This window comes from Lucilia sericata, unplaced genomic scaffold (genome assembly GCF_015586225.1).
Source record: "Lucilia sericata isolate MDLA Ls3-8-SP2 unplaced genomic scaffold, ASM1558622v1 Contig000183F_arrow, whole genome shotgun sequence".
Lineage (NCBI taxonomy): Eukaryota > Metazoa > Arthropoda > Insecta > Diptera > Calliphoridae > Lucilia > Lucilia sericata.
This window is the reverse complement of record NW_023994211.1, coordinates 66905-86596: the sequence shown is the minus strand read 5'-3', so window position 1 is coordinate 86596 and position 19692 is coordinate 66905. Positions and strand designations below refer to the sequence as shown.

The 19692-nt window shown below is 27.9% G+C and overlaps 1 protein-coding gene across 2 annotated transcripts in view; it reads right to left on the bottom strand.

The window, feature by feature from the left end:
* The window catches only part of LOC119601644, a 40580-nt gene extending 26532 nt beyond the window's left edge, over window positions 1–14048 (bottom strand). For both annotated transcript variants that reach the window (XM_037952706.1, XM_037952704.1), the window contains exon 1: window positions 13797–14048. The gene's annotated coding sequence lies outside the window, so the exon portion shown is untranslated. The remainder of the gene's footprint in view (window positions 1–13796) is intronic.
* Window positions 14049–19692: the final 5644 nt, after the last annotated feature.

Sequence of the window (19692 nt, the reverse complement as noted above, 5' to 3'; positions counted from 1 at the left end):
GGACCAATTCTGATAGCTGCTTTTTAAAAAAATTTTTTTTTTCTAGCTATATTTTTTTGGCTCACTTGATTCACAATAAAATCAGTTTACTGCTGGCAGTGGGTAAAATCCATTCATAGTCTACCGTCTGTGAATATATATTTAAAAAAAAATAGCTCCCAGTAAGCCGTTAACTAAAGAATAAGATGACAAAATTTAAGCGTTTTTGGAAACTGTTCAAAATCATAGAAATTTGGCAAAAAATTGGGCAAATTCAGAATGTTATTCGCTATTTTATAAGAAAACTGTCTGAATATTAAGAAAACATAAATGGACGTACATATGGAGTCATAACGAAAGCGGACAGAAGAGATTTCATAAAATCTGCCTCCAAGTCAAGTGATTAAGCGATAGCAACATATGTATGTTTTTTCGGATGAAAAAAAGTTTAATTTAGAAGATCCAGATCAATATAATCATTATTTTTATGATTTTTTAAAGGAAGAGCTCTACCTGTGTCGTCTGCATAGCTGTGGGGGATGTAGTAAGGGGCAATTTTGTATTATGAAACATATGAGCTTCAATTTCTTTAAAATTTTCGGATATATTTGAACCCTTACCGAGGATATTTCAAAAAAATGACCCGATTTATACCGCCAGTGCTGTAAAACAAAGATTATAAGCCAGAAAGTAAAAATTTTAGAGTGACCTCCATACTCTTCTCACCTATTATTATTGAAAATGTTTCCGATATTTTTATACCCTCCACCACCATCAGTGGTGATAGAGGGTATATATATGTTTGTCGTTCCGTGTGTAACACCAAGAAATATTCATCTAAGACCCAACAAAGTATATATATTCTGGGTCCTTATCAAATTCTGAGTCGATTTAGCTATGTCCGTCTGTCTGTCTGTGTAAAACACGCTCACATTAAAACTAAGCAAAGGAAATAAACCAAATTCACCCAAAATATTTATTATTATCCTAAGCAGTTTGGTATTGAAAATCAGCAAAATCGGTTCACAACGTAAAAAGTTATGAGTAAAAATTTCAGACTACCTCGAAAAAAATTACGTTTTTTTCCTAATTCTTTTGAAGTTTTCTCAGAAACTACCAAAGATATTTCGATGAATTTTGTCGTACATTATTTTTTCAGAGTAGTGATCAATTATATTCAAAATCTTTACAATCGATAAAATATTTCCCATAGCCCCCATACAAAGGTATATATTCCCGGAAATTAGTTTATCGTTAATAACTCTCTCAAATATATAGGTATCAACACGAAATTTTGTACATGTAAATATAATATGAACAGAAATCATACTCTCAACGTAGATCTCAGTCGGTCCACAATTGGTCATAGCTCCCATATAAGGTCCTATTCCGAAAATCACTTAAACACATATATTTCATTGAATTCTAAAGATATCGGGATAAAATTCGACAGAAATATGTTTTGTGTGCATTCAAATCATTTCACTATTTTTTTTACGGATCGGTCCCTTATTGGTCATAGCTCCCATATAAGGCCCTCTTCCGAAAATAACTTAAAAGCACATATTTCAATGTCAAGTAAAGCTATCATGACAAAATTCGACACAAATATGTTTTGCCTAAACATGAATAACTCTACGAAATTTTTTCCGGATAGGCCTATAATTGGTCATAGCTCCCATATAAGGTCCACTTCCGAAAATCACTTAAACGCATATATTTCATTGAATTCTAAAGCTATTGGGATAATATTCGACTTGAATATGTTTTGTGTACGTACAAATCATTTTATAAATTTTTTACCTGTCGGTCCATTATTGGTCATAACTCCCATATAAGGTCCACTTACGAAAATCACTTAAAAGCACATATTTCATTATCAAATAAAGCCATCTTGATGAATCACTCTGCGAAATGTTTCCCGAATAGGCCCATAATTGGTCATAGTTCCCATATAAGGTCCACTTCCGAAAATCAGTTACACGCATATATTTCATTGAATTCTAAAGCTATAGGGGTAAAATTCGACTTGAATAAGTTTTGTGTACATATGAATCATTCTACCACTTTTTTCTCGGATCGGTCCATTATTGGTCATAGCTTCTATATAAGGCCCACTTCTGAGAGTCACTTAAACACACATATTTCATTGTCAAATAAAGTTAGTTTGAGAAAATTCGACACATATATGTTTTGTCTTTACATAAATCACTCTACGAAATTTTTTGCGGATAGGTATATAAAACATTGTACCAAATTTTTTCTGGATCGGTCCATATTTGGTAATAGGTCCACTTCAAAAAATCCCTTAAATGCACATATTTAATTATCAAATAAAGATATCTTGATAAAATATGATTTGTGCACATATGAATCACTCTTCGAAATTTTTCCGGATAGGCCCTTAATTGCTCATAGCTCCTATATAAAGTCCACTTCATAAAGTCACCTAAACGCACACATTTCATTGATTAATAAAGCTATTGGAGTAAAATTAGATCTGATCTTTTTCTGCATATAAATCATTATACGAAATTGTTTCCTGATCAGTCCATAATTGGTCACAACTTCCATATTCTGTGTATAGATACATCATTCTATTAAAATGTTTCGAACTGGCGTATTAATATACATTTTGCTGGACCTAATCAAAATTAGTTCGACAAAAATTTTGGCAAGTTATCTAAAAATTAGATAGCTAGATGGGTTTCAATAAAAAGTAGTTTGCTGGTGGAGGGTATTTAAGATTCGGCATAGCCGAATATAGCACTCTAACTTGTTTCTTGTAAAGTGTATATGTCGGGCAGACATGAATGAAGCCTAAACAGAAGGAATTAAAAAGGCTTGGGTCGAAATTTTCTAGCCATAATTAAGAATCTTTATAACTCCTTATCACCTCGAATTTTTAAAGTTATATCGAATAACCTCGGATATACTCATTAATAAATTTTTTCCAAAACCTTGTAAAAATTAAAAAAAAAAATAAAAAAGTTTCATGAGAATGCATTTTGTTGTAGTTTTTGTCAATTAATGATGATAAACCTATTCAAATGAACAAAAAACAAAAATATTGTTCAAAAACATAGTAGCCCAATTCACAATCTAGTGTAAATGGTCTTGTATCATTGCATTTGCAAATGGTTTAGTATATTTTTGCAACACACTAACAAAATATACGGAAATACTCATGCTACGGTTTATATTTTACTCAACATTTTGCAATACAAACTGACAGCTCAAAAAAAATTATATAAAAACAATTTAAAAAATCAGCGAAAAAAGTAAAAATTCAATAAAAAAATAGACCAAAGGAGACAAATAGGATTATAATATATCTTCTAGAAGCACCGGAGATAGAGGTAAGAACGAATTTAAAGCGAAAAGCCAGCAAAAAGTGTGTTTGCAATTAGTGTTGTAAATAGAAGAAGAAAAAATCCATGCCAAATATATACGAAAAATGTCGTACATTGTACGAATCGTTCGTTGTTTCGCACCACGAAATTCTTTCGTAATATATACGAAATTGTACGAAATATTTTAGTATAATGCAAAATAATCTTGGAAAAATTTATTTACATAAATTGAAAAAAGTGAATTTTTAATAAATATGGTAAAATTTATCAAATATTAATTTATGGAAACATTTTTGTTCATTTTAAAATAATTTTTCTAATTTTAGTTCAAAATTATTCTCCACACGAATTTTTAATTTTTTTTTTATGAAAATAATTCGTGAATAATATTATACTTTATCTTAAATTTTATTTAAATGTTGTAGTTTTATTTAATTATAATTTAATTTATATCGTTATGTTTAATTTCGCTAAAATTTAAGTAAAAAATATTACGAAAGGTTTTCGTACTTTCGTAAAAATAGAAAAGGGTTTTATTAAATAATATTTCGTATTATACGAATTTTTTTTCGTAAAGTTGAGCATGGATTATTTTCAGTGTAGCAAATATTTACAATTGCATAAATACAAGTGCAAAAATAAACCAGATCGTGAATTGAGCTAGTATGTTAGAAAAAAAATTATTAAAAATCATCTATTAGGTATCGCGCCAATTTTTGTCTTACTGGTGATACCTAAGATATCTTGTTATTATTTAAAATTTTAATATTACTAATTACCCTGCAGGAAATGAAACTAGTACCAAACTAGTATTTTACTAGTCCCAAAATCACCAGTACTAGTTCCCAACTGTAAACTTTCCTATAACATCATAATGCTTAAATTAACATTGAATGTTTTTGAAAAATTACTAGTAACATTCTAGACTTATACTTGGATCCAATTGGGTTCTTTAGAACCAGTTTGATACTAGTTCTAATATTCATAAAAAGTCGCCATAATTGGTGGTTTTGCTCTTTTGAAATCCTCCTGCACAATTCCAAGTGAAAATTACTACAGAACTAGTTTTTTATATGGTTTTATTTCTAAAGATACTAAAAAAAATACAGTAAAAAATGTTGTAAATACATTTACCTAACAATTCAATATGAAAGTTTGAAGAAATTCTGGTTCTATCTGTATCACTATCATTGATTTTATTATGTCCAAAAATTCCTTTCAGGTACATATCTTCATTTCGTTATAAAAACATTTGCCGTACGATAAAACAAATATTAAACTTATTGCAGTTTTTAAATTTAATAGACGTTCTTACATAGGGATTTGCTTGCAACCGGACCTAAATTTTCATGCACTATTTATCCTCTCATTTGAAGGGATATGTTTGAAAATATTGTTTTTTATGCAAAATGTTTCAAAATTATATTTTAATAATTTAAAAAAAATATTTTTTCCAACACATATCAAACAAAAATCAGTGGCGCCATTCAACTACTCTTAGTACTAGTATTTTTCCATATAAACACTAACCCAATTTGTACTAGTGTCTGTTGTTCTAGTATTAGTACTAGTGGCATTAAGACAACCATCGCTTCATTTCCTGCAGGGTAGTCCATTATTTTTTGCAATAAATTAATTTGAATGTAAACCTATTTAAGTGAGTAGGAGTGTATTCCAAATATGCAATTTTTATTGTTTTCAACTGGTGTTTCAAATTTTAATTTTTGTAGAAATAATAATTATTTATTATTTTTTAGAAATAATTAATATTTTTTATTTGTATTAATAAAACATTTTTTATTTATCTTGTAGAAATAAATGTTGTAAATACATTTACCTAACAATTCAATATGAAAGTTTGAAGAAATTCTGGTTCTATCTGTATCACTATCATTGATTTTATTATGTCCAAAAATTCCTTTCAGGTACATATCTTCATTTCGTTATAAAAACATTTGCCGTACGATAAAACAAATATTAAACTTATTGCAGTTTTTAAATTTAATAGACGTTCTTACATAGGGATTTGCTTGCAACCGGACCTAAATTTTCATGCACTATTTATCCTCTCATTTGAAGGGATATGTTTGAAAATATTGTTTTTTATGCAAAATGTTTCAAAATTATATTTTAATAATTTAAAAAAAATATTTTTTCCAACACATATCAAACAAAAATCAGTGGCGCCATTCAACTACTCTTAGTACTAGTATTTTTCCATATAAACACTAACCCAATTTGTACTAGTGTCTGTTGTTCTAGTATTAGTACTAGTGGCATTAAGACAACCATCGCTTCATTTCCTGCAGGGTAGTCCATTATTTTTTGCAATAAATTAATTTGAATGTAAACCTATTTAAGTGAGTAGGAGTGTATTCCAAATATGCAATTTTTATTGTTTTCAACTGGTGTTTCAAATTTTAATTTTTGTAGAAATAATAATTATTTATTATTTTTTAGAAATAATTAATATTTTTTATTTGTATTAATAAAACATTTTTTATTTATCTTGTAGAAATAAAAGTATTTTTTCCATGATTTAAAAATATCAAGGTTGGCAAACGTTTCGAAATGGTGATAAGGCAGCTTTATCGGTATATTGGCTTATTTCGGTATTGGCATTTTAGGGTTATCGGTATTTTGGCTTATTTCGGTATTGATATTTTAGCGTTACATATGTAGTTGCATAAAAACGTACTTAAAAATTTTAGAAAAATAATAAAACATTTAAATTTATACGTTCACTGAGGCTGTGTGCCAAACGGCAATGTCATTCCGTGTGTAACACATCGAAATATTTTTCAGAGACCCCATAAAGTATATATATTCTGGGACCTCGTAAGATTCTAAGACGATCTAGCTATGTCCGTCTGTCTGTCTGTTGTTGGCACGATAGCGTCCACAAAAAAAGAGATATTAAGATTTCCCAAAATATTTTTTATTGATCAGAAATGTTTGGTATTGAAAATGGGCAAAATAGGCCAACGATTTCACATAGCCCCCATACAAATGTACCCCCCGGATTATTGTGTAAAAAGTTTCAAACATTCACAAATTCGTTGTTTATGAAGCAAATGCCACAAAATTTCGCATAAGGCAGTTTTTTGACTTTCGAAATTAAATTCTAGGACCATAATTGAGCCTACAACAACCCCCCACCCCCCATATAAGGTCCCCTTTAGAAAATGACTATAATGCTGATTACTGTCTTAAAAATAAGAATATAGTGATGAAATTCGACACACATAAGTTTCATTCGATCCAATATCTCTCCACCAAATTTTATGTGGATCGATCCACTGGGTTTAGCTAGTATAATAATAAAATATTAAAAATATCAAAGTTCATTTATATGGCAGTGATTTGATGGTGGGTATATAAGATTCGGCATAGCCAAATATAACAGTTACTTGTTCTGATATTAAACTTTGTATAGAACTAGAGTGAAATAAGGTCCAATCGCTATGAAAATGGTTTAGGCTTATATATATTTTATATCTGAAGATTTTCAAAGAGATAGTTTTATAATTAACAGAATTATGAGCTAAAAAACAATATTTGCGGGTCTGTTTGAATAACGATTTCAGCAATTAACATTGGTCTTTGATGTAACAAAAGCTCATACTCCAAATTTTGTTGAATTATCTTCAAAAATACAAAAGTTATAAGGGTTTTATTTTTTCAGTAGTGGTTCACTTTTTCATGGATTTGCACATATACAAAGTTTTCGTGCGAATTCCTTAACATTTTACAAAACATCTAGAAACGAATTTTTTTAGTTCTTAAAAGAAAATTAATTTTATAGTTCTTAATCATGATACAACCATAGATTATTATTGTTTTATTATGGTTCTTAATTATAAAAAGTGCAAAATAAATAAAAAAAATGCCAAAAATGCACTTCTAATGCTAAAAATATCTAGGAAAAGACGAAAGTGCTAAAAAGCATCTAAAAAATAAGTGCAGCCGACGAAAAAAAGTTCTAGAATTGCACTTTAAATGACGTTATGGCAACACTGACTGTATGTCTAGGGGAAAAAGTGAAATCTCAGAGATTTATGCATTGCAAGAGATTTGCTCTCTGAGCAATAAAACAATCATTCAATTAGCTTTTAGACGGTTTATGGACTGAGTAGGCGGTGGGTGCTGAATAGGGTTGTCATTCGAATAAAAATTATTCATTAGTCGAGGAAAAAAATTGTTTTTCTTCGAACGAATAAAAAATTTGCAATTTAGAATAAAGAATAATTCGAACAATTTTTGTCGATTAATCGAACTAGAAATTTCATGACATAAATTTTAAATTTCAGCCCATAAATTGGCAAAATTCTTAGGAATATCTGTTTTTATTTGTTGCTCCATATCATTTCATATGTTCTCTATTGGATTGGGATCTATAAATTATTCTGTGCACTGCAAACGTGTCAATCCCGCTCGCTTCAAGAAGCGAAAAAAGAAAAAAAAAACGCAATTGAACTGAACTTTCGTCCTCTATTTTTTTTACTAAAATATTTAAGAACATATTTTGATAGATACTGATCTATTTGTGCATTTGTGCAAATAAAGAAATAGCTATCTGAACTCTTTTGGTGAAAAATTACACTCATTTGAATAAAACCCTGTATGACCAAAATGTCCAAATTTGTCACCCTCTGACTCCGGCAGTTCTTGACCGATAGAGCTGAAAATTTGTGTCCGGCTTACTATCCCATAGTACTAATCTTGGACTAAATTCCCTATATGTATGTTGCTTTCATTGCATTCGTGAGAAGGGTATATATAAGTTTGTCATTCCGTTTGTAATTTCCAAAATATAATTTTCCGACCCTATAAAGTATATATATTCTGAATACTTATATATAGCCGAGTCAATTAAGCCATGTCCGTCTGTCTGTTAAAATCAGTTTTCTGAAGACCCCAGATATCTTCGGTATCCAAATCTTCAATAATTCCATCAGACATGCTTTCGTGAAAATTTCATAAAAAAGATAATTTTTTCATGCTTTGATAAATAAGCAACAACAGCACTGCTTATTCATTGCGTTGTGTATTTTGTTTTTTTGAGTATGTATTTCGTTTCGTATGTTGGATGACTGTGTGTTTTATTGCCTTGTGTATATTCCCTGCCAGCAACTCAACTAACTTTAAATGCATTAAAAGCCGACTTTTTCATCAACTACCCAGCGGTAAAAATACACATTATGTATTCGCTTATCTAAGTGATATTTCGCGGCAATCAGTGGTGATGCTTTCACTTATTCTTTCACTTAGATTTAACATAAAAGTGTCCTAGGCTACCTCATCGATGTGCTCTCGCTTAGAATGTAAGCCACAATATCATTAAGACAAATTAAAATTTCACTTACATAATGTGTGGAGTTCTAAGCGAAGTTAATGAGACGCCTATAAACGCTTGCAAATAAGAATGTAATGTATGTAGATTACAATCCTATTTGCATCTGTAAGTTAAAGTACCATGTTTTCCGATTTTGTTATAGAAAAAATATATACTTTTTATATTTATTTTAAAATTATGCAAGTTTATTTAAAAATGATCATCAAATAATAAACATGTATTATAGTTAATTCAATAAAAATATAATTAAACAATTTTAACGAAGATAAATGAAATGAATCTTAATTTTCTTTTGAAACTTTCGGTCATCTTCCTTTAGAGATCCTGTAAATAATCAAGAGGAAATTGTCAGTATTAAAACTAGAATATATGAAGTAAATTTACCCTAATTTTTAAGTCCGTTTCTGCCATTTGGATCACCACAATTATTTTAGATTTTTACAATAAAATAACTTTTTTAACAAAACACAACTTCACTTACAAAAGATCAACTTTAAACTGAAACAAAAAGATTCTTCTTTTCATGTAGTATACAAAAGAAAAATAAAACGGTACTTTAGTTCTGTTTTTTTTTTAAAGAAATAAAAACAAAAAACAACATGTAGAAGGCAGCTAACTCTCTGCTTAAATCGTAATCTATGTTATAATTAAAGTGCATGATATGTTGGATTACGCATACATTGCACTGTAAGTACTTAGATTGCTCGCTTAGAACGTCATACTGATGTCATTCATTTACCGCTGGTAGTCATTTACCGCTGGGTAGTTATGGTTGATCATTGGATTATTTTTAATGGAGCCAACTGACTATTTTAACATGGCGATGTCCTACGCAGTAGTCAATTGTCCGACTCTGCATAACTTTTCAACTACTTTTCAACTTTTTACAAAAAGATTAGTTTAAAGTTACCTGTTTATTAACTAACTTAAAGTTAGTTGCAGAAAAGTCAACTAATAGTTTTCTTTTGTATTACCTACTGTATTAATTAATTACATTTTAATTAAATATATGTATGTAAAATTTATTTACATTAACTAAATATATTTATTAATTAATTACATTTTAATTAAATATATGTAAAATTTATTTACATTAACTAAATATATTTAAAATTTATTTAACTATTAGTTATCTAAATTAAATTTCGCTTTAATAAAATATTAAAATCTTCTTTGTTTTGATAATTGAAAATGAAAATTATTTCCAGTGCTTATTCTGTAAGCTATTTATGGCTCAAGTTCATTAGATCCACTAAGTAGTTGAAAATACTGTGGAAATAGACACCTTTTTAAGATTTTGAAGGTTTATGCAATATGATCTGCTTTTTCAAGTCGTGATAGTAGTTTGTTAAAATTAATAGACATCAGTTTTCTGCAGGGGAACTAATAATAACACCGGTATCCATGATCCAAATCTAAATAAAATTAAAAATGTTATGTGTAATGTTAACTATTAATAAATTATATTTACAGTATCAATCAGCAGAATTTAGGATTTAGGGACCGAGTTTTGAAATATTTAACCTTTTATAATTTATATTTCCAATTTACTGACTCTAATTTCACAATGTATACAAGAAAATGAGATAAATGTAAAACTAAATTCCAAATATTAAAGAAACATGAGAAAACATGTCGAAAAAAAATGCTCTCCAGATACTTTTGGTGTACTTCTGCATTATATGATAGTTAGCTTGTAGCTAGTCTTTAAAAGTCGGTTGCTTAGGTTAACAAATACCAAATTTTGGAACATTTCTGAATTATAGTGTAGTTCGTTTATAATCAGTCTACTAAAGTTAACAAAAAAATTCATAATAATGGAGAAACAAGAGAAAACAAGTCGAAATAAAATTTTCTCCAGATAGTAAGTCTTTAAAAGTCGGTTGTTTACGTTGCCAAATACCAAATTTCGACATTGTAGTTAACTTATAGTCAGTCTGTAAAAGTAAACTAGGAACTAATTTTTCTCGTAGTCAATTACAAAATTGCTGGCAGGGTTGTTTTTGTTTCTTGGTGTATTCAGTTTCGTATGTTTGGATGTCTGATGGTTTCATTGCGTTTTGTTTTTTTTTTTGTGTATTTCGTATGTTTGGATGTCTGTTTTGTATTTTGTTTTTTGTGTGTTTATTTCGTTTAGCAATGTTGTTGTTTATTTTATTTTGATATTGCTATAATAATGATAGTCGGGAAAATGAAATAAATTAAAATTTTATAAAATTTATATTTATACCCTACACAGGCGAACTTGTTATTTGAAAAATATTAGCAACTACGAAAGAAAAGGAGACAAACTACACATCGTAAGTTTTTGTTCATATATAACTTGTTTATGTCGAATGTTATATTCTTATTTTTTAACTCAGTAATGAACGTTAAATTCATTTTAAGGGGATGTTATATTGGAATTAAATTAAATAGAAAACAATAAGGAGATTATTTCTTGCTTTATAGAATTAATTAAAATTAATTAAAAAATGTATACCCAATGTTACACTTTTTTTAATTAAAAATAGGGCTTTTTTAATTTCTTCAAAAATGCTGCCATTAAAATTATATATTCTTAACATTTCAAAATTTTTACCATCTAGAGAAAATTATCTTTCCAACAAGTTGAGTGCTATATTCGGCTTTGCCGAATCTTTAATTCCCTCCAGCAGCAAACTACTTTTTATTCTAGTTTTTAGATAACTCGGCATAAGTTTGGATTCCGTAGTGAGTAGTATAATTTATTAATTTTTTATGCATATATGGAACTTATTTCGATTAGGTCGAAAACAAATTTCGAATATGGACTTTTCAAACGATGTTGTTGGCCTTATATGGGAGCTACGACCTATAAGGAATCAATTGGAAAACATTTTAGCTGAATGAGTTATCTATGGACAGAATTGGCTCATGTCGAATTTTATTATTTTATAATGAATTATGTGGTATTAAGGGATTTTCAAAAGTGAACCTTATATGGGAGCTGTGACTGTTTATGGACCGATTTTTATAATTTTTCTGTGACATCTCCTGCAAAGTTAGCTTATGATTCGTTTTGGACTAAAAATTAAAATGTTTAATAAGATTATATTAGGATTGTAATATTAAGCTTTTGAAAATCGTCTACGAATTGTTAAATTTTGATATTTTTTGAAACTAGGACTATTTTATGGCACACCTTTTCATATAGCTTAATTTAAAATTACATTAAAATTACGGATAGATATTCATAACAGATCAACACAAAATTTCAGTTAGCTTTTCCAACTCAATTCTTCATTGGAAAGATTTTAATTGAAAATAAACTTTGAAAGAGCAGGTGGCTCTATTTTTATGACATCACTGTATATACTCTCTATCACCACTGATGGTGGTGGAGGCTATAACAAGGTTTAACATATTAATATCAATTGACAAATAACAAAGTTGTAGGCATTTTCTTTTCATAAATATTTAGCAAAAACGACTAATTAATTCATATTTTACTCGTTTTTTTTGTGTAGATATTTTTGTTTACTTCACTTCTGCATGCAAAACAAAGACCAAACAACGCAAAAAATTCATGATTTTTTTAAATACATGGCTTGGTAAATTGTTATTTGTCCTTTGATATAAATGTTTTATACCTTGTTTAATAGATAGATAATATTAAAAAAGATAATTTGAATGCCAGAATTTTTGAAGAAATAAAATAAAGTCCCTATTTCCGGCACGGGTTGCCGTTATCCGATGGGACCAACATTAGGGTGATCGATTATTCGACATTTTCCAAAAACCGGTTTTCGAATAGTTCGAATAGATGACATTTAAAAAAAACCGGTTGATATTTTTCAAATTCTGAAAAAACCGGTTAACCGGTTTTTCATTACAAATAAAAAAATATATTTTAATTTGAAAAACTTAATGTGATTAATGTGAAATGATTTTTAACAGTTTAAAAGATTATCCCCCTTATTCACAAACAAAATTTTTATTTTATAAACAGTTTAAAAATAAGATTTTATATGGAAATTTTGTTTTATAAACCTTTTATAAAATAAAAATGTTGTTTGTGAATAAGGGGGTATATCTTTAGATCTAGTCGTCTGATTTACATTATTTCATTAATATAAAAAAATTAGGAAAAAAGTGGGACACTTCTGTTAAACATAAGGTACTATGTAATCCTAGCTTATTTTAAAAGCCCTGTTTAGGAAATTTGCATAGGCATTCCAACACTTCCATAAAATTTCAGCCGTAAATTAATTATTGTAATTGGAATATAATCTTAAGATTGATAAAATTTTATCAAACAGTTGTCAATTACAAAGCAAATGAAAGTATTCGAAAAGTGAAAAAACCGGGTTATTCGATATTCGAAAAATCAACATTAAGAAAAAACCGACACTGGTAAAGCAGAAAAAACCGGTTTTAAAACCGGTTGAAAAATCGAGTCGATCACCCTAACCAACATGTAACACCGGTTAGTTTTAGACACTAATGAACAAAATAAGACCCATCTGAGCAAAATCGATATTTTTTGGACACCTCTAATCTACATATATATGTAATTAAAGGAAATAAATGAATTTTTTTAAAAGGCAAAACATATCAAAACAATCGATATTTTTTGGACACCTCTAATCTACATATATATATATGTAATTAAAGGAAATAAATGAATTTTTTTAAAAGGCAAAACATATCAATACTGGTTCGACAGTCGAATATAAAACTCTTACTTTTTTAATGTATTTTTGTTACTTTTTTTAATTTTCGATAAAACATTTTGTAGCTGTGGCAACACTAACTAGTGGGTATATAAAAATTAAGGAATAAAAAGAAAAATACAATTAGAAAAAACGAAAAAATAATATGCCATGTTGACGTTTTTGTTGTATGTATAGTTCTGTTTGGTTAATTATTTGACAACTTTGTTTTCTCAACAGTATTCAACTATGTATGTACATATGTACATACAATTTTATTTTTTGTTATTTTTCGTATATTTCCAACAATTCACTACATACGATTTTGATTTTTCATTTTTTTTATTCAATGTTTGTTTTCATGTATGTCAAGATTGTATGCAAAATTTATTTTGTTGCAATATTTCTTCTTCTTTTCTTAAAATTTGCACTTACTTTTTTGTTTTATTCTTCATTTAATATGTTATTTATTATTTTATATTTATTCCGAGCTTTAGTTAATTATTTCTTTTTACACTATAGTAGTAGTGTTGTTGTTTTTTTAATTTAAAACCACATTACTTCTATTTTTAATATACTACTACATAAAACACATATTCACTATTTCTAGTATTGTGCTCTCCCTAATAAATAGCCTCTGTACCCAAAACAATTACAACCATTTCAGTTGATATCCAACCGCACACTGACTGGAGAATTTCGTTGTGTTGTAAAGCATAAGAACATTTTATTGTTGTTTGATTGTGCATATTTAGTTTGATTGCAATTTTTCTTTTCGTTCAGTATTTTTTTAACGAATTGTTATACCCTTCAACTTCGTAGGAATGGTATATGTATATAATTTGGTCATTCCGTTTGAAATTTCAAATTTAATTTCGCGATACTATAAAATACCCAGCAAAAACTCGGTAGCGGCTTATACTTACATAAGCACTTACTTCTCAATTACTTCTACTTACCGTCTACATTACTTTGAAGCACTCTTATAATGACTTACATATAACCAGACACGTATATACTTTATATTAAGTTTTTTAAGAGAATTTTGTTTTTATGTTCATAAATACAATTAAAAAAAAAACAGATAAAGTAAATGTAAGTTTTTCAATTAAAAATAGAGATTGTAAGAATAAATATTAAAATACAAATGTACAGAATTTGCAGTTCAATAAAGTATTTTGCATTTTTAGAAATCGAGTTTTTCAAATTATTTTTTAATTACTTTTTGGAATTTATTGTTTTATTACTAAAAGGACACCTGTTAAGTATTTTTCATTGTGTGAAACTGTGAAGTTATTTGCGTTAAAAATGTTTAAAGGAAAATAATGAGGCAATTCCAATATAAAAAATTAGGGGAGCGACTTTTATCCAAGGAAAACCATTGAAATCCTCATTTATCTTCTCCAAAGTCCATTATTTTATACATGAAAATTTTAAATCTTTATGTTTGTGAAGAAAATTGTTTTATCTTGTGGAAATTAATCGACAGAAGATAAATTTAAATTAAAGTAATCCTATTAATTCCAATTCTTAAGTAAAAATTTTTAAAATATCATAATTTCAGAAATTATACTTCCTAAATAAAAATAAATATCACGTTCAATCCTTCGAATATCATTTTAGATCAGAAGTGAACCTTTTCTTTGGAAAATGTTATCTACATTCAGAACAATTTAATTTACTTTTACCGTTATCACAGATTTGTAGAAAGCTTGAAATTCAAAACATTTTAGATATCATTTCAAAAATAAATTTTATATGTGACTGTGCCGAAATAAAATAAATATTCCGGTATGTAATGGAATTCGAACGATTTGAAATCAATCGATTTGAAATGGTATGATAAATTTCGAACGAGGGATGGTTTATTATTATCTTGCAAAATACTACGCAGACAAAAAAATACATACTTTCCTTTTAAGAGAATGAGTTTAAAAAAATATGATAATTTGTATGAAAAGCCACAGAAATTGAATATTACACAATTTTTGTATTATTTTTGTAGATTCAAATCGATTCATAAATTTCATCAAATAGCTGATTATAATGTATTGATATTAATATGGACATCAAATTGATTTTCAGAGGATTTTTAGGATTTCTTGTGTTAATTTTGGTCCAAATTTGCAGCCTAAATAGACAAATAATGTGTATACTTTTTGGGTCTACGACGAAATGAAAAAAATAAAATTGTATGTACTATAAATATATGGAATCATACCACTTTAAAAAATAAAGGTACAAAATTAGCTGTGCTGAATTTTGTCCTGCATAAGTCAAAAATAAACTAAGATAGTAATTTTCAAGCGAATTGAATGAAATTATGGGTTAAAAAAAGAATTAAAAAAACATTTTCTTGTACATATATGCACGTTTCACTATTTATTGGCGAATTTAGCTAATCTTAAATAGAAAACTTCTTGAAAGCATGTCTGACAAAATAAATATGAAAAAATTCAAATATGAATAAATTGAAAAAATTCATACAATTAAGGAACCAAAGTTTAGTATAACAGTCCGACTCTATGACAGCAGTACCTAACTCTAAGCATGTGTTAGTGAAAAAGTACCCTTCAGGAAATGTCAATAGTCAAACTGTACTGACCTTCTATTGACGCAGTGCTTTCTACTACAGACATTTAACATGTGCGTGTCATTGAAAATCTACTACTGACTTTAGTACTATTGATTAGGTACTTCTTTTGGGACCAGTGGGATCACTGGTAAATTCTAACAATTCTAGTCTACACTTTTGGTATTTTTTTTGTAGTAAATAGCTAATAAAAATGCAAACTATGTTAAAATTTCATATAATTTATTAAAAAAAATTAAAAGGTTCGAATTCATCGCCTTTCAGGGTCAAAAATAATTTATGTCTAGAAAAAAACTTGAAAACTTATATTTAAGATAATTTGAGTATGCTGAATCCGGGAAAAATAATATTTTTTGAATTTGAGTTTTCCCTAGTGAGTTATAGAAGGTCAAAGTTAAATGTCGAATATATTCAACATTCGAAAAACAGTCTCCAAAAAGTACGACCAATATTTTTTATGAATTTTTTTTTTGTAAAATGTCTTCTTAAACTTTTTTCAATACAATACAATATAAATCTGCATAGTCCGATCTCCTAAAATACAAGTTTTTTGGCCATTAAATGAAGCTGTTTTTTAAACGTTGTTAAAAAGCACTTTTTAAAAAGTAGTCATAAGTGACAATTTCTTAAAATCTGATTTTTAAATACTTTTAAAATACGGAAGAAAAAAATTAAAACTAAAGTTAAATATTATACCCAAAAATGCTTAAAAACAGAGTCTATTGTAATGTCGAATATATTCGACAAAACCACGGAAAGGATTAAGAGCGTTGACGTTGTATGTAAATTTTTCGAATATTTGCAATTTAGAAACATGCATTTTTTAAATAACTATTTTATTGCAATCGAAAAAATACTTGATTTATAAACAATTATACCGCCGACACATTATTAATCAGCTGCCGCCAATCATTTGTTATTGACGATTCGTTGACAATGTCGCCAATAAGTCACCAAATTAGTCGACCAAACTGGTGACTTGGGGACACTTGTCGACAGGTTTCCTTCAGGGCACCTACAGTGACTGTCATTAATATTCGGGTTTTACATTTGCGTTTTTCTGTTCTTAATTTTTTAATAAAAATTTAAGTATTTAGAAAAATATTTTGTTCTTATTGTTGTACATATAAAGAGCTTTTTATACATACCAAATTTTTTATATACATCGATTAAATATAATAAAAAAAATTTAAAAACATGGAATATTACATAAATTTATTCTTCATTAATATTCGGTTTTTCTTCTTACGAAAAAAATAATCGCTGCAACCGTTCAAAAATTGTGTAAATAATGAACGAATTTATATTATGATGTTCAATTAAGCGTGTATCACGGGAATCAAAAAAATATTCACATATTTTTCTTAAAATTCCTGCCTAAATTTCAATATCAATATATCGCAATAAAAAAACGAATATTAATGACAGTTACTGTAAATCTAAATTTGTATTAGTAACAAAAATGTACATGTATTTAAGCATTTCACCAGACATACAGAGTTTTATAAAAATTAATATTATTTTATTTGTTTGAATTTTCAATACAAAAAATGTAACTCTGCTTGTAAATTAAAATTCTACCACAACAAACAATAAATGTAACTAAGAGCGTGTGCCAAATGATAGCAAAGTTCTATGGTAAATTATAATTTTCCTATGGTGGGAAAATTTTTACATTTTGCTGTGCCAAACGATATCTTTTCTTGTTGAGATAATTTTCAGTGATTAATCCCAAACGATAGCAATTTACTGGTAAAAGTAAATTTTTGATAGATATGAGGTGAATAATTTTATTTCCAAAACCGCGACCTTTTATATTTAATTCACGTCGGAAGTGCCAAAGTCCGCCAAAATGTTCTCCGATATACTAATTTAATATTTTCTTTACATGTGAGGTGCCACGCCTACTATAGCTAGGCTGCCCATTTTATCCTCATGTATTCATATGTTGTCCATACAAAATTTGAGGACTGTAGCTTGATATGCTACTTTTAACACTTATTTCGTATGTGGTGGTGGCACGTCGCCCACTCAAAATTTTGAAGTAAAAAGTAGCCTATAGTTCCTTTCAGACGTACAAGAAGAGACTGTGAAAATTTAAAAAAAATAGGTCGAGTTATTTAGCTATCTATAAAGTCCAAACATACACATTCATGATGATATGATATGTTTTTTTCTATCACCAACCATTTTCTCGCAAAATGGCATCGAATATTTTGTTCATATATTTGGACATTTTATATGTGTAATTATAAAATATATTTATGTTTAAGGGTTAATTTAAATTTTTTTCGATGTCATCATAAACACAGTTCTTCATTACATATTTTTTCTAAATTTCATTTAAATCGATTGAAAACAAAATAATATTTCACTATGGTTTCAAGAGAATTTCTCAATATTGCATACTTTAAGTTTGTCCCTCACAGTTTATGTGTTAACATTATTCGATTTGTGAGTTCTGATTTGATGGTTGGTATATAAGATTCGGCATAGCCAAATATAACACTCTTACTTATTCTGATATTAAACTGTGTATAGAACTAGAGTGAAATAAGGTCCAATCGCTATGAAAATGGTTTAGGCTTATATATAGTTTTATAATTAACAGAATTATGAGCTAAAAAGCTATATTTGCGGGTCTGTTTGAATAACGATTTCAACAATTAACATTGGTCTTTGATGTAACAAAAGCTCATACTCCAAATTTTGTGGAATTATCTTCAAAAATACAAAAGTTATAAGGGTTTTATTTTTTCAGTCGTGGTTCACTTTTCTTAAAAGAAAATAAATTTTATAGTTCTTAATTATAAAAAGTGCAAAATAAATTAAAAAAAGCCAAAAATGCACTTTTAATGCTAAAAATATCTAGGAAAATATCTAGGAATAGACGAAAAAGTGCTAAAAAGCATCTAAAAAATAAATGCAGCCGACGAAAAAAAGTGCTAGAATTGCACTTTAACAGTTATGTCAATACCCACATACCCGGGTATTTTTTTCATTTTTGAAGTAATATATCTCGAGATCTATATATCGTATCGGCTTGAAATTTGGACTATGCTTTCAGAGTAATGTTTTCTATACATTATGTTTTATTATTAGAATTATATATATTCTTGTATCTTATGAAAAAAAAATTAACTAAACAACAAATTTAGTTCCAAATACAGAGTCATGTGTCTTTATTCATAAATTTGAATGTGATATATTTGTGGACCCTGTAACATTAACAAATATGGGCCGATTTTGATGAAATAAATTTTTTTTACTGTATATGACTTAGTAAAGTAAATTTGTGCTGATTATAATAATTTTGTTCTCATATAAACAAAAATATTTAAGTTTAAATTTTAAAATTAAAATTTTTGACCATGACTTAGCAATTATATTTTGCAAAAAACTTCCCTACTTACGACAGCAAAAACAATTTCATTAATGCTAATCGATTTTATACCCCTTAATAAATAATATATAAAAGTTTTGTTCAATTATCTTTCCCGGTCACTGAGTAATAGCTTCTTGAAGTCAAAATTTTACAAAGTCAAATTCTGCATAATGTACATTATACGTTATGAAGGCGTTTTTCTTTAGGTTTTTTGCATACAATATTTTTGTTAATGGTTTATGATCAAAAACTATTTAATTTATATATACAGACGTTTTATTAAATTAGTTTTAATAATTATCTGAATTATACACTAGAAATGTATAAATTGTATGACATACCCGGGTATGTTG